Source organism: Neoarius graeffei, chromosome 17 (genome assembly GCF_027579695.1).
Source record: "Neoarius graeffei isolate fNeoGra1 chromosome 17, fNeoGra1.pri, whole genome shotgun sequence".
In the NCBI taxonomy this organism is placed as follows: Eukaryota; Metazoa; Chordata; class Actinopteri; order Siluriformes; family Ariidae; genus Neoarius; species Neoarius graeffei.
This window is the reverse complement of record NC_083585.1, coordinates 65,968,526-65,981,643: the sequence shown is the minus strand read 5'-3', so window position 1 is coordinate 65,981,643 and position 13,118 is coordinate 65,968,526.

Below are 13,118 nucleotides of genomic sequence, written 5' to 3'. Positions count from 1 at the left end.
GGACAATGATAACATTTTAACATAGCCTATGGAAATCCAAAGTTTACACATTATCATCACGCACAGAAATTGCAAAACTGCAAAACTAGTTTTAAAACCGCTAAGTTCCAACTGTTAAACATAGCGAGAGGCTGGGCTACGTGTGTGTGTGTAAAGTGTAAACCAGTGCATCCTGACTTTCTAACTATGCCTGTGTCTTGCGTGAGCGGCAGTCAGTCAATAACTCTTTGCAAAGTTTCCTTATGAAAAAATATGCTCGCTGAAATTATGGCAGGGAACGCCAGATTAAACATTAAAACTGCCTTCTGAGCACTGTATCTACAGGCTACCACCGAAAGAAGGAGGCTACCAGAAAGGCATCTCTACTCCGTACGATTTTACTTTCACTACGACATTACATTGAACAGACTATCAAAAAATTGCAAGGTGATATGATAAAGTAAGGCACAGTTTACTTACAGTCGTTTTTTTTTTTTTAAATGATGCAATCGTTTTCTGCCTTTTGGCACCCTTCATCATGCCATGTTGGGGTCCTGAACTAGGAGGAGCTGTCCCCGATATGCCTGTCAAACTTCTTGTGGGTAACCATAGCAACCAAGCTCGAGCTCGCAACCTGTGCAGTCTGCGCAGTTGCAACTATGTATGTACTGCTGTGCGCCTCAATAAACCGAATGGTAATTAGTCTTTTGATTTTTCCGTGAGGTTTGCCTTATGCAAAGAAAGACAGCATAGACATTTTTCCTCCCTATAAGTGGGGGGACCAAACAAGGTGAATTTAAATCTGGGTGGGACGAATCCCCCCCGTCCCCCCCTCTATCTGCACCCGTGAACTGCACACACTTCAGGCCTCACACACCACACACTGGTTTCCTGTGAGGCCTTCACTAATGTGCAGCTCCACATGTGCACTAGCGTACGGGGAAAAACCACAAACACCACCGATCTGGTATTGTCAGGATTCTCTGTTCATACACAAATATACAGTACAAAAAAACAAAATAAAACTACAGTTTCAGCTTGAACAGCTGGAAAAGGGCTGATGATCAGGAGAAGGACACCTGGGATCCAGTCCTGTTCTAAAGGAATGCCATAATTAGGTGTATACCATGATATGATAAGATTTAAAGGGATCATCCAGTGGATTTATTCTTAAACTTACGTTAAGTAAAAGTATTCATAGATTTCAACAGTCAAACATTCATTTTTGGAGACCAAATAGTGTTCTAGAAAAATTAATTTTTATTAAAATACCAGATGGGCCTCCTGCGGAAGTGATGTACACAATGACATGGCGTAGTGGAAGCTTGGAGCAACTTGGCTGTTTATATCCTCTGCTCAGTGGCGGGTCCTGAAAATTTTCTCAGGAGGGGCAAATTATCCAATAATGTCATAAGGTGACTCATTCAACAGGTACATTATAGGTAGCCAGACATTATTGACTCTTTTTTGTTTTCTCTCTGCATATCACAGTTCCATGCCACTTCTGTCCACTAGATGGCAGCACATTACAGAAATCTTTTCCCTGTAGCTACCTAATGCCTTCAGTTACAACCGGCCGTACGTGCTCCTACGGCCAGTCTACGTGCAAAAAACGCAAGAAACGCACGGAGGGCGCGTGTGTGACGTGCTGATTTTCGAGCCATAGACTGGCCGCAGAGGTTCTTTGTCATGTCAAACAAACTCTACAGGCGCTTACGTTTTTTTCAGGTTGCAAGACAAACTTACGACCAACGTGCGTCTTTCTCCACGAACAAAAAAAACGCAGCGATTTGGGAAACGCCAAAAATCGCACGGCCAAAAAAATCGTACGTCCGGTTGTGACCTAGGCTTAAGCTATAGGCTGTGGTGTAAAGTTGCAAACAACATTCACAATAGAAGAATAGTTTGGCTCCACAATGACCAATTCCAATTACGCCCTATTCACTATTCACATTATTTCAATATTGTATGATGTGAAATAGCCAAGAATGACATCTTTATAAAATATATGTCCAACAACTAAATAAGAAAGGAAACCATATTTTTAAAAAATACATATTTATTTGCCAATCTTGAAAGTACTGTTCTACAGAATGTTCTGTAAATAGATTTTGTACTTCAAACTCCATGACCAGCAAGAATTTTACAGACTATGCAACTTAAGGACAACAGGAAAGTGCACTTACTGTAACAAAACATTGTAAATAGTTGGCTAACATAACAATAGCAGCTGAATAAATAGATGAGTGGATCTTTAGATCTTGCAATTACTGGTATTTACCAAGGATATTACCAAAGTGCTAACTCTCAGAGCAAAGTGTAGCAAATATAAAAATGCACATTGAAAACATCAAAAGTGAACTGATTCTGTGACCGTGTGTGAGAGAGTGAAAGAGAGAGGGGGGAGGATTGAAGAGTAGTAGGCTATTACATTGTCTTTGCCTTGTAGAGCTAACTCGAACACTCCACAAATGTCAGGGACCAGACAGGAGAGGAGATCAAATGCACTCAAACCACAGTTTATTAATAACAGGGGAAAAAGGAGAATGTGTGTGAAGTTCAGTGGCAGGAGGACTGAGAGGCAGGGATGGCTGGTGGGAGCGTGGTGGTGACATCTGAGGTCTCCTATCCAAGTACTGACCAGACCCAACCCTGCTTAGCTTCTGAGATCAGACTGGATCAGGCGTTGTCAGAGAGGTGTGGCTGTAGGCTGACAGCACTTGGGTTTCAGGCAGTCTCCCAGCAGTAGTCCCTCAGCAGGCTGGAGTTAGGGAGCAGGCTGGAACACAGAGTCACAGATCAGATAGCAAGATAGGGGACAGAAATGCAGGGTCAGGTTACTGGGGCTGGAGAGTAGGGCTCCAGGCAGGGCTGCTCACACCGGGCTGATGGAGAGGCAGGCGAGCAGCAGGGCTGGGCAGGCTGGAGATCAGGCGAAGGTACAGGAGAGGCAGAGTCGACAGGACAGAAGGCAGATCAGGTTACCGGGGCTGGAGAGCAAAGCAAAGGGGAGTCCCATATACGATTCATACATTGGGGGAGCCAAAGTCACTGCTGAGACTTTGGCAGGGTCCATCTGGATGCTCCCCTCTACCACGATGTACCCCAGGAACCCCACAGACTTGGCATGAAACTCACACTTCTCTGCCTTGATGAAGAGGGAGTTTTCAAGGAGACGACGGAGCACTTGCTGGACATGCTGGGTGTGTTCAGACAGGGTCTTTGAGAAGATCAGGATGTTGTCGAGGAAAATGAACACGAACTTGTTCAACATATCTTGCAGGACATCATTCACCAGAGCCTGGAATACCGCTGGTGCGTTGGTAAGGCCAAACGGCATCACCCGGTATTCATAGTGACCGGTGGGGGTGTTGACCGCGGTCTTCCACTCGTCTCCCTCCCTTATCTGAACCAGGTGGTAGGCATTCTGGAGATCGAATTTGGTGAAGACCGTGGCTCCCTGGAGCAGCTCGAAGGCAGAGGTAAGCAGTGGGAGAGGGTATCGGTTCTTGATGGTGATGTCGTTGAGACCCCTGTAATCGATGCAGGGGCGCAGGGATCCATCCTTCTTTCCCACGAAGAAGAACCCAGCGCCGGCAGGAGAAGAGGATGGACGGATGAGGCCGGCAGCCAGAGAGTCACTGATGTAGGCCTCCATCGCCTTCCTTTCCGGGGCGGACAGAGAGTAGAGACGGCCCTTGGGTGGTGCAGTGCCTGGGAGGAGATCAATGGCGCAGTCGTAGGGCCGGTGAGGGGGCAAAGAAGTGGCCTTGGCTTTGCTGAATACCTCCCGAAGGCCGTGATAACACACTGGGACATTAGTGAGGTCGGGGGCAGAGCTGGCAGGTGGAGTATGAGAGGTTAGAGTGGCGGCTCATAAGCAGGTCCGGTGGCAGTCCTTGCCCCATTCTCTTATCGCTCCAGTGGCCCAGTCGAGGTGAGGACTGTGCTGGCGGAGCCATGGATAGCCCAGGATGAGAGGTTGGCCGGGGGAATGGAGCAGGTGAAACTGGATGGTTTCGTGGTGGTTACCAGACAGAATCATCGGGAGAGGGGCAGTGAGGTGGGTGACGGTGCCAAGGAGATGGCCATCCAGCGCCCTGGCTGGAACGGGAGAGGATAAATGATGGCTTTGCAGACCCAACTGGCGCGCAAGCTTGGTGTCCATGATGTTAGCCTCGGCACCAGAGTCAACCAGGGCTGCCAGGGTGTGGGTGGAATCCGACAGACGAAGGCAAACTTGGAGCATAGGTTTCTGGCTGGTGGAGGATTGGAGGATCATTGAACCCAGCCGGGCCCCTCCTATGTCCGGCGAGCTCGGGCTTCTCCGTGCGCTGATGACTGACTGAGTCTGGCGGGCCCTCTCTCGTCGACGGGTCTGGACCCGGCGATCAATGCAGACGGCCAGGGCGATGGCCTCATTGAATGTCGACGGTTGTTCATACGAGACCAATTTGACCTTCATGTAGTCGGCTAGGCTGTGCAGAAAGGCATCCACCAGCGCCTGCATGTTCCACTTGCTGCGCCAGGCCAAGGTCCGGAAATCGATCAAGTAGTCAGCCACTGTACGTCTGCCTTGGCGAATACTCATCAGTCCTCCGGATGCCTCTACTGATGACGAGCCCAGGTCGAAGACCTTAATCATCTCCGCTGCAAACAGGGAGAAGGAGGCACACGCCGGTGTCCGGCGCTCATACTCAGCAGTCCCCCACAGGCAGGTGCGGCCAGTCAGATGAGTGATGACGAAGGCCACCTTCGCTGCCTCTGACACGAAGGTTCTGGGCTGCAGGTCGAACAGCAACCGGCAGCTGGTCAGGAAAGCACGGACTTGGGAGGGGTCACTGTCAAAACGCTCCGGACTGCCGACCTTGGGTTCCGGGGCATCGAGTGCAGCAGGAGCACCTCCCAGAGCTGGCAAGTCAGCGGCGCGTATGACAGGGGCTGATGCAACGAGGGGCGGCGATGGTTGACTAAGAAGCGCAGGGGGTGCTAGGGCAGTGAGCAGCTGGAATGCTTGGTCCAGTCATTGTTGCTGCTGATGACCAAGCTGGATCAGGGCTGCAGCATCGGCAGACATCCGACTGACATCTCCTTCAGTGCGCTGCAGCCAGTCTAGGGCAGAGGGTTCAGGCGCTGACTCCATGTCTTGGTCAGATCGTTCTGTCAGGGACCAGACAGGAGAGGAGATCAAATGCACTCAAACCACAGTTTATTAATAACAGGGGAAAAGGGAGTTGGGAGAATGTGTGTGAAGTTCAGTGGCAGGAGGACTGAGAAGCAGGGATGGCTGGTGGGAGCAACGTCTGAGGTCTCCCATCCAAGTACTGACCAGACCTGGCCCTGCTTAGCTTCTGAGATCAGACAGGATCAGGCATTGTCAGAGAGGTATGGCTGTAGGCTGACAGCACTTGGGTTTCAGGCAGTCTCCCAGCAGTAGTCCCTCAGCAGGCTGGAGTTAGGGAGCAGGCTGGAACACAGAGTCACAGATCAGATAGCAAGATAGGGGACAGAAATGCAGGGTCAGGTTACTGGGGCTGGAGAGTAGGGCTCCAGGCAGGGCTGCTCACACCGGGCTGATGGAGAGGCAGGCGAGCAGCAGGGCTGGGCAGGCTGGAGATCAGGCGAAGGTACAGGAGAGGCAGAGTCGACAGGACAGAAGGCAGATCAGGTTACCGGGGCTGGAGAGCAAAGCAAAGGGGAGTCCCATATACGATTCATACATTGGGGGAGTGCCTGTTAGAGAGCGCACTTGTCCTGGGCCATCGGCATAGTGAGGTAGGGTGGCCAGTTCCTTTCCTCGCCGCCTTTAACTTCCCCAGTGTTTCCACCAGGTCCCCATTCACTGCTGGGTGGACAGGGAGCGAGCCCCAGATCCCTGTCAAGCCGAGGCTCGAACCAGGGATCGTTCGCTTAGCGGTCAAGTGCTCTAACCACTTGGCCACCTGCACTCCGGCTGGAGAGCAGACAGAGTCAGACGGAACAGAATATAGTCAGGAGTCAGAGTAGTAGGAACACAGAGCAGGTAATCACGCTGGAAGTTGCAGATGATCTGACACAGAAGCTTGGGAGGACTGCAGCTTAAATACACACAGGGGGGAAGCACATGATCGACACAGTCAATGACAGCCACTGGAAGTTAATAAGAGGAAGTGAGTGCGGGCGTGGCCGGTAATGCTGAGTGGAGATGTTACCTGAAGAGAGAAGCCCACAGGTAGGACCATGACAAAATTTCACGTGTTGGATGAGCCGGTTTAATATGTGCCTGTTCTTGCTCACCTCATCGTTGTGGCGGCAAACTGCTAGCCTGTAGCCCTCATCCAGTTGTGTAGCGATGTTCACTCTCCCAAAAGCCGAAAATTTCAGGCAGCTGCCCCTGTGAATCTTTGATGACTCATGTTTTTTAATTTTCTCCAACAAATGATGCGTGTCCGAAACTCCAGTGACCGGCCAAGCAGTGTTGGCCGTGGAGCCACCTCCAGGGTGGAAAAGTAAGCAGGGGGAGCAGAAAACCGCTGAGGCGTCCTTGCAGCCAGCTTGCCAGGATTTGCGCTGGGACCATGTTGAAGTAAAACCTCGAGTATATGATTTCCCCCCTTTGTCGATATTTGTTTTATGTTTAGATTTGGTCGAGGGGGTCCAGCTTGTTTTGTTGCCAATTTAGCTCGATTTGATCGCTGACTAAATGGAACTTCTTTTAAGGACCACACTGAATTGCTTTCTACATCCATCTCACCTCAGAAACTGAGCGGATTGAACGCAACTTTGCCACGCTTTGCAGTGACGTAAGCACGTTGGGGCAAGCCCCCCCGGAACCCATAGAGATTGCATTGAAGTGTCAGTCAGGAGAAAAAAAATATATTAACATGGGACTCTATCAGTGAAGTCTTGGGCGATTTTCAACGTGACTGAAATCGCCCCAAAAGGGGCGGTACTCTAGAAGCAAGACCACCCTGATTGGACAGTGATACCCAGAGACAGATTAAAATGGCCTAGAGCAGTGCTGGTGAAAGTTTGTTTAAAAAAAAACTTATTTTTTTTGTTTTGGCAGTGCATCGCCCAATCGCCCTTATGCACCACCCGCCCTTGCCTCTGCTTACATTGTAGTTTTGCTCATGGAGTTCGAATGAATCATCTAATGAGACGCTTTCATCTCCCAACAAAGAACACTGGATAATCTTGTCTTCGAAGACAACTGTCTCTATCTGGATTTCAACACTGACTGGTTCATCTGTTTGCACAGCAATATCCCTCTTTCTGGTCAATTCACGTTTCGAGCATATAAATGAAAATGAAATGGAAACTACCATGCAATAAAACTTCAGAAATTTCAAATGAGTGAGTTTCATGCAAAATGTTCTAATTGTCTTATCTGAAGCTCAATTAAATGCTTCATCTCTTGATCCGTCAGTGCTTGTTCTTTGAGGTTGGTGTTTTCTTTGTTACCTGTATTTTCTTCCAGTATATGCTGAAGAGCCTCGATGCATCAGAATACCGGTTACAATTCACCAGGTAAGACACCAATAATATACCAGGGATGGATCCAGACCGATGCGCATGCAGAAATATATGTGTACCACTTGGCATCAATCATGGGGCATTTGCTTACTTTACTGCTAGCCGACTACATAGGCTATAGCCACGCTCAACCAACAGACTGGGCCAAGCCGTGGTCGTAGCGGGCCGTGGCTGCCCTCTTCGGAAAGGGCTCGGCGTGCTCTACACCCCTGTGAAAATCCATAGTGATCTGGTAAAATTAGTGAAAACATTTCTGCAAATGTGCATCTGTCAGATTCTTGGGCTGGATCCATCCCTGTATACTACAAAGAACCATGGTAGAACAAAGTCGAAACTAACCTCCCGGTGTTGTTGTTGTCTCTGTTGACGCTCAACACTGCATTGGCAGACTTTTGGAGCTGAACTGTGGGCAAATATTGATGGCACAGCATCTCCTTTTCTTTCTTTTTATTCTGGAAGCCCCCATGTGGCAGCGGGGGCATGGTCAAGCATTGGCTGTGAATGGCGAGGAGGCAGGTTGAACCAGCAGGTAACATGTGATGAGCTGCACCTGTATCAAATTACCGGCTGTCTATTAACCTGTGTCTCTGTGTGTCTTTCAGACAGTCAGGAATGAGAGAGAGTCATGGCACCCCGTCGTGCATGTGTATGTTTGGGCACTGAAAAGTGTATTAAACTAAAAAAACTCACCTGTTCTGAAGCCTGCTTCCTGTTCCTCTGTTTCCCAAAGTTCTAAAGTTGTTACACCCCATTAATCTTCCTATTGATTCGTCGAAATACAGTTATTCAAAATGTTCAGAGCATAAGTAGGGTAATGCAGGCAGATTGTTGTAAGGTCTTCTGATGGCATGAATCCATTTCTTATGAATAGTTTGACAATTCTGGCCAGGTAAATGGTGAAAGGATATCTTCTTGTCCTTCTTTTTAACATCATTTTGACATTTATATGCTGCGCAATTACCGCATTGGCTCGAATATAAGATGGTGTTTTTGTTGTAAAACATAGCTCTTAAAAAGGGGGGTCGTCTTAAATTCGCGGACTAGACAAAATGCCGCCAAAAACGATAGGCCCTATTTTACAATGATTGTTTACACTTAAATTACTGAATCGGCCACCGTCCCTCACAGGGCAGGCGACCTGGTGCGCTTTTGAAAAAGAGGAACATGCTCGTTCTGGATGCCTTCCATGGCAATTTGACAGAGCCAGTAAAAACTGAAGTGGGCAAAATGAATGGCAATCTCGTGATCATTCCGGGGGGGATGACGAGCCAGCTGCAGGTTTTGGATGTTGCCGTCAACAAGCCATTCAAGGACAATCTTCGCAAGAGGTACACAGAGTGGCTCCTGTCAGGTAACCACGCACTAACACCGACTGGGAAAATTCAAAAGCCTGTGGTGCGTCTGCTATGTGAATGGATCCTCCAAGCATGGGATTCAATTTCACCAGAGAGCATCAGTCATGGGTTTAAAAAATGCTGTATATCAAATGCACTGGATGGAAGCGAGGATGACATTGCGTGGGAGGGACTGGTGGAACATGAAAGTGAGGACAGTAAGAGTGAGCAAAGTGAGGCTGAGGATCTCTGTGCTGAGTAGCTGTAATTTAGCAAACTACCCCTTCCATTGTTTCAGTTGTTTATTATTGTAAACCTTAATGTATTGTTTAATGCATTGTTTAAAGCATTTGCACTGTTCTGCAAATTTATTCCATATACCCGTAGGCTATGGGAAGTTATGCATTGACATTCTGAAGTTTATGAACTTTCAATCTAAACCTGACAAATTTGTTGAATTAATGCAATTTAAATGTTTTAATTTGGCTTGTCTAGTAGCCTGCAGTTTAGCCTCTTTTTTTTACTTCTGTGAAAAGTGTTCACGGAAATGAGACTGAAATGACCTCTATTTAAATGTGAAAAACAAAAGCATTTAATTTTAAACAGAATTTTGAAATAAATACGCTTTATATGAATGAACATTTGGTCTTCAAAAAACTTTTTCCCCAAAGATGAACTTGGAAAAGGGGGGGTCGTCTTACATTCAGGGTCATCTTATATTCGGGCCAATACGGTAAGTATACTTATTTAAAAACCTATAAATTCAGTAAAAATACTTGTAAAACTAACAAAACCATGATGTAAGCAGAGGATATAAACAGCCGAGTTGCTCCAAACTTCCACTATGCCATGTCATCGCATATGTCACTTCCGCCGGAGGCCTGTCTGGTATTTTAATAAAAATTCATTTTTCCACAACACTATTTGGTCTTTGTAAATGAATGTTTGACTGTTGAAATTAATGAATACTTTTACTTAACATAAATCTAAGAGTAAATCAGCTGGAGGATCCCTTTAAAATCAGCCCACACCTAGTTGAAATCTGAAGAGGTGAATTAAAAACCAAGGTGGAAAAGATTGAAGTGATTTCATTATAAACTTTGTTTGGATGACTAGAACATTAAAACAACTCCTACATGGTGTGTTGGTTTGGATGTGATGTGTGTAAACAGAAAAGAGGAGATGAGAGGTGTTAAATGAGGTTGAGTTTTTCACCGAGGAATTCCTCCACGCTGTCTGTGTTCCACTTGAGGATGCTGAGTTCTTCAGCGATGTTCCCGTTATCATCCAGCAGCTTCAGTACAGGATCCGAGCCTCAAACGTACTGCAGCACACAAACGAATCACGTCGAATGAACTTGTGTTCATGAAATACAGAATTTACTTCCTCAGCTCAAACACAGTCAATCATCTGTGTGTCTGTAATGTAGCTACAATTAAGGGATGCATCATGACTTCATCACTTGCCTTAAAATACATGATTTAATTCAGTAAAGGGGGGCAGCACGGTGGTGTAGTGGTTAGCGCTGTCGCCTCACAGCAAGAAGGGCCTGGGTTCGAGCCCCGGGGTCGGCGAGGGCCTTTCTGTGCGGAGTTTGCATGTTCTCCCCGTGTCTGCGTGGGTTTCCTCCGGGTGCTCCGGTTTCCCCCACAGTCCAAAGACATGCAGGTTAGGTTAACTGGTGACTCTAAATTGACCGTAGGTGTGAATGGTTGTCTGTGTCTATGTGTCGGCCCTGTGATGACCTGGCGACTTGTCCAGGGTGTACCCCGCCTTTCACCCGTAGTCAGCTGGGATAGGCTCCAGCTTGCCTGCGACCCTGTAGAAGGATAAAGCGGCTAGAGATAATGAGATGAGATGAATTCAGTAAAGGATTAAAAAATGCACAGAATGAAAAAGTTACACTGGAGACTCCTCCCATAAAATGTTACATAAACGTCTCCTTACTTGAAGAAAACTTTGCCATATCAGTGATTCGAAAACAGGAACAATGGTGAAATAAAAACACTGCTGTAAACATTAGATAAGTCAAGCCACTTTATGGATCCCCCCTTTCCACCAATGCGTACCAGGTCAAATCAGGTTTTTTTTTTTTTGTCAAGTTTATTTATTTATTTTGTTCAGTTTATTATAGCACCAGGTGCTAGTTCTGTGCTGGCACTAGTGCTGGATCAACTTGCAAACTTTCTAAGTAATGGTTTGCTTTTCCGCAAGCTAGAAAGCCACCATTTAGCCACATAATTGCATACATCTCTGCTTTCCTAGCCACTAGCCCCACTGCTTGCTATGCTGCTAATGCCACTTGTCTTGCTAGTATAGCTAGCTGGGCCATGCTAGTACCACTAGCCTGCCATGCTAACCCCAAGCACAACAACAACTACATCTCTTTATCCTCTTTTTTGGATTAGTCAAACTAAATACCATACTAGCTCTGTTTTTTTTAATTGTTTTTTTTTTTTAATTGGCAGTCAGAAAGTTTAACTGGTCTTATTGGTCATGATAATGTTTCTCCTAGCACCTAACATAAGTGGTTATAGACCAGCAAGGTCTGGTGTCACTCTGGAACCAGTTTTCCTGGTCAAGAACCAGTTCTTTGGCTGTCGAAACACAAAGAATTGGTTTGAGGTTTGGCACCGGCTCAGAACCAGCCCTGGAACTGCCTTGGTGGAAAAGGGGTAAAAGAAACAACTCTTCCTGGTCCTGAACTCTCTGAAAAGCTGTGTTACCATGTGTAACAGTTCCTGATGTGGATGGAGCACAGAAGCACGGCAGACAAGAGTTGATGTTCACATACACACTTTATTTTGTTATTTTGGCTTTTCAGCTTCATTCATTCATTCATTCATTCAGTCACATGCTTGGGGTCAGGGAGTTCCTCTTCTCTGCTCTCCCCCTCCTTTTATGCTCACTCCCTGTGACAAACAATCACGCCCACACACATTAATGACGCCAGGTGTAATGACTTAGCCACTTACCTTCCCTGGCCCCGCCCTCCATTCACAAATTGCCGCTTGGCCATGCCCCCATTGCCACACCATGCTCATGTGGTCTAAACAACCTGTCATTCCTTGAATATCCTCCTTCTTGAAGAAGGTGTTCAGCCAGACTGAGAGCATGGCCAACCTCCTCTCTAGACTCATGGCCACGGGCAGCTTTGGAAGCAGTGGACAAACTTAGTGATCTTACATAAGAAGTAACAACTGGCAAAAGTTCACACTCCATGTACGGTATGTGACCTTGTGCTTAATAACATGGTTGTACAGGAAGTGACTATGACAATGGAGGCAAACATTAAGGACTTTATGATACATTATTATATATACAGGACACTTTTTTGATGGAAAAAAAATGTGTTCTGCTCTCTTCTAGCAGGGTCCATTCATTTGGTTTGATAGCATACAATATTGTTAGCATATCGCTTATCCTATGTTTATTATGTCATTCTAACCAATGGAGAATGAGTGGTGAATATGGTTTACGATATTGCTTGGTTGTCAAGACAACATGATGTCACACATTGGAGCTGATGCAAATATTCAATGAGAAACTTTTCTGATGTGCATGCACAGAAGCATTTCTTTGTTCGGTGGAAAAGAGAAAGATGCGTTGAATGCCTGAAAGGCTACCAAAACTTCATTAGATATTCTTCATGCATATTTACAAGCAATGGCTTCAACATATTTACAGCACTCATCTTCGACTCGTTCAATATCATGCTTGTTGAATGGAATACACTGTGTGCCCAATTATTAGGCAAGTGAGTACTCTGACCCTACCATTATTTCTGTGCATATTTTCCAACCCCAAGCTACAGTATATACACTTGAATGCTAATTTAATTTAAACATTCTCAGGTGGTATTTGTGTAATGAGGGAGGGTGTGGTCTAAAGTCAGTCACACCTTATATTAAGTTGTGTATAATTATTAGGCAGCTTCTTTATCTCAGGCAAAATGGGCCAAAAAAGAGATTTAATAGACACTGAAAAGACAAAAATTGTAAAATGCCTATCAGAGGGATGCAGCATTCTTGAAATAGCTAAGCTACTGAAACGTGACCACAGAACAATCAAATGTATTGTTGAAAATCATCAACAGAGTCGCAAAAAACATGTGGAGAAGAAAAGATGCAAATTAAATGCAAAGGACTTGAAAAGGATTGAAAATGAAGCTATCAGGAACCCATTATTCTCCACCATATTCCAGAACTGCAACCAACCTGGAGTGTCCAGAAGTACAATGTGTTCGGTGCTCAGAGACATGGCCAAGGTAAGGAAGGCTGAAACATGACC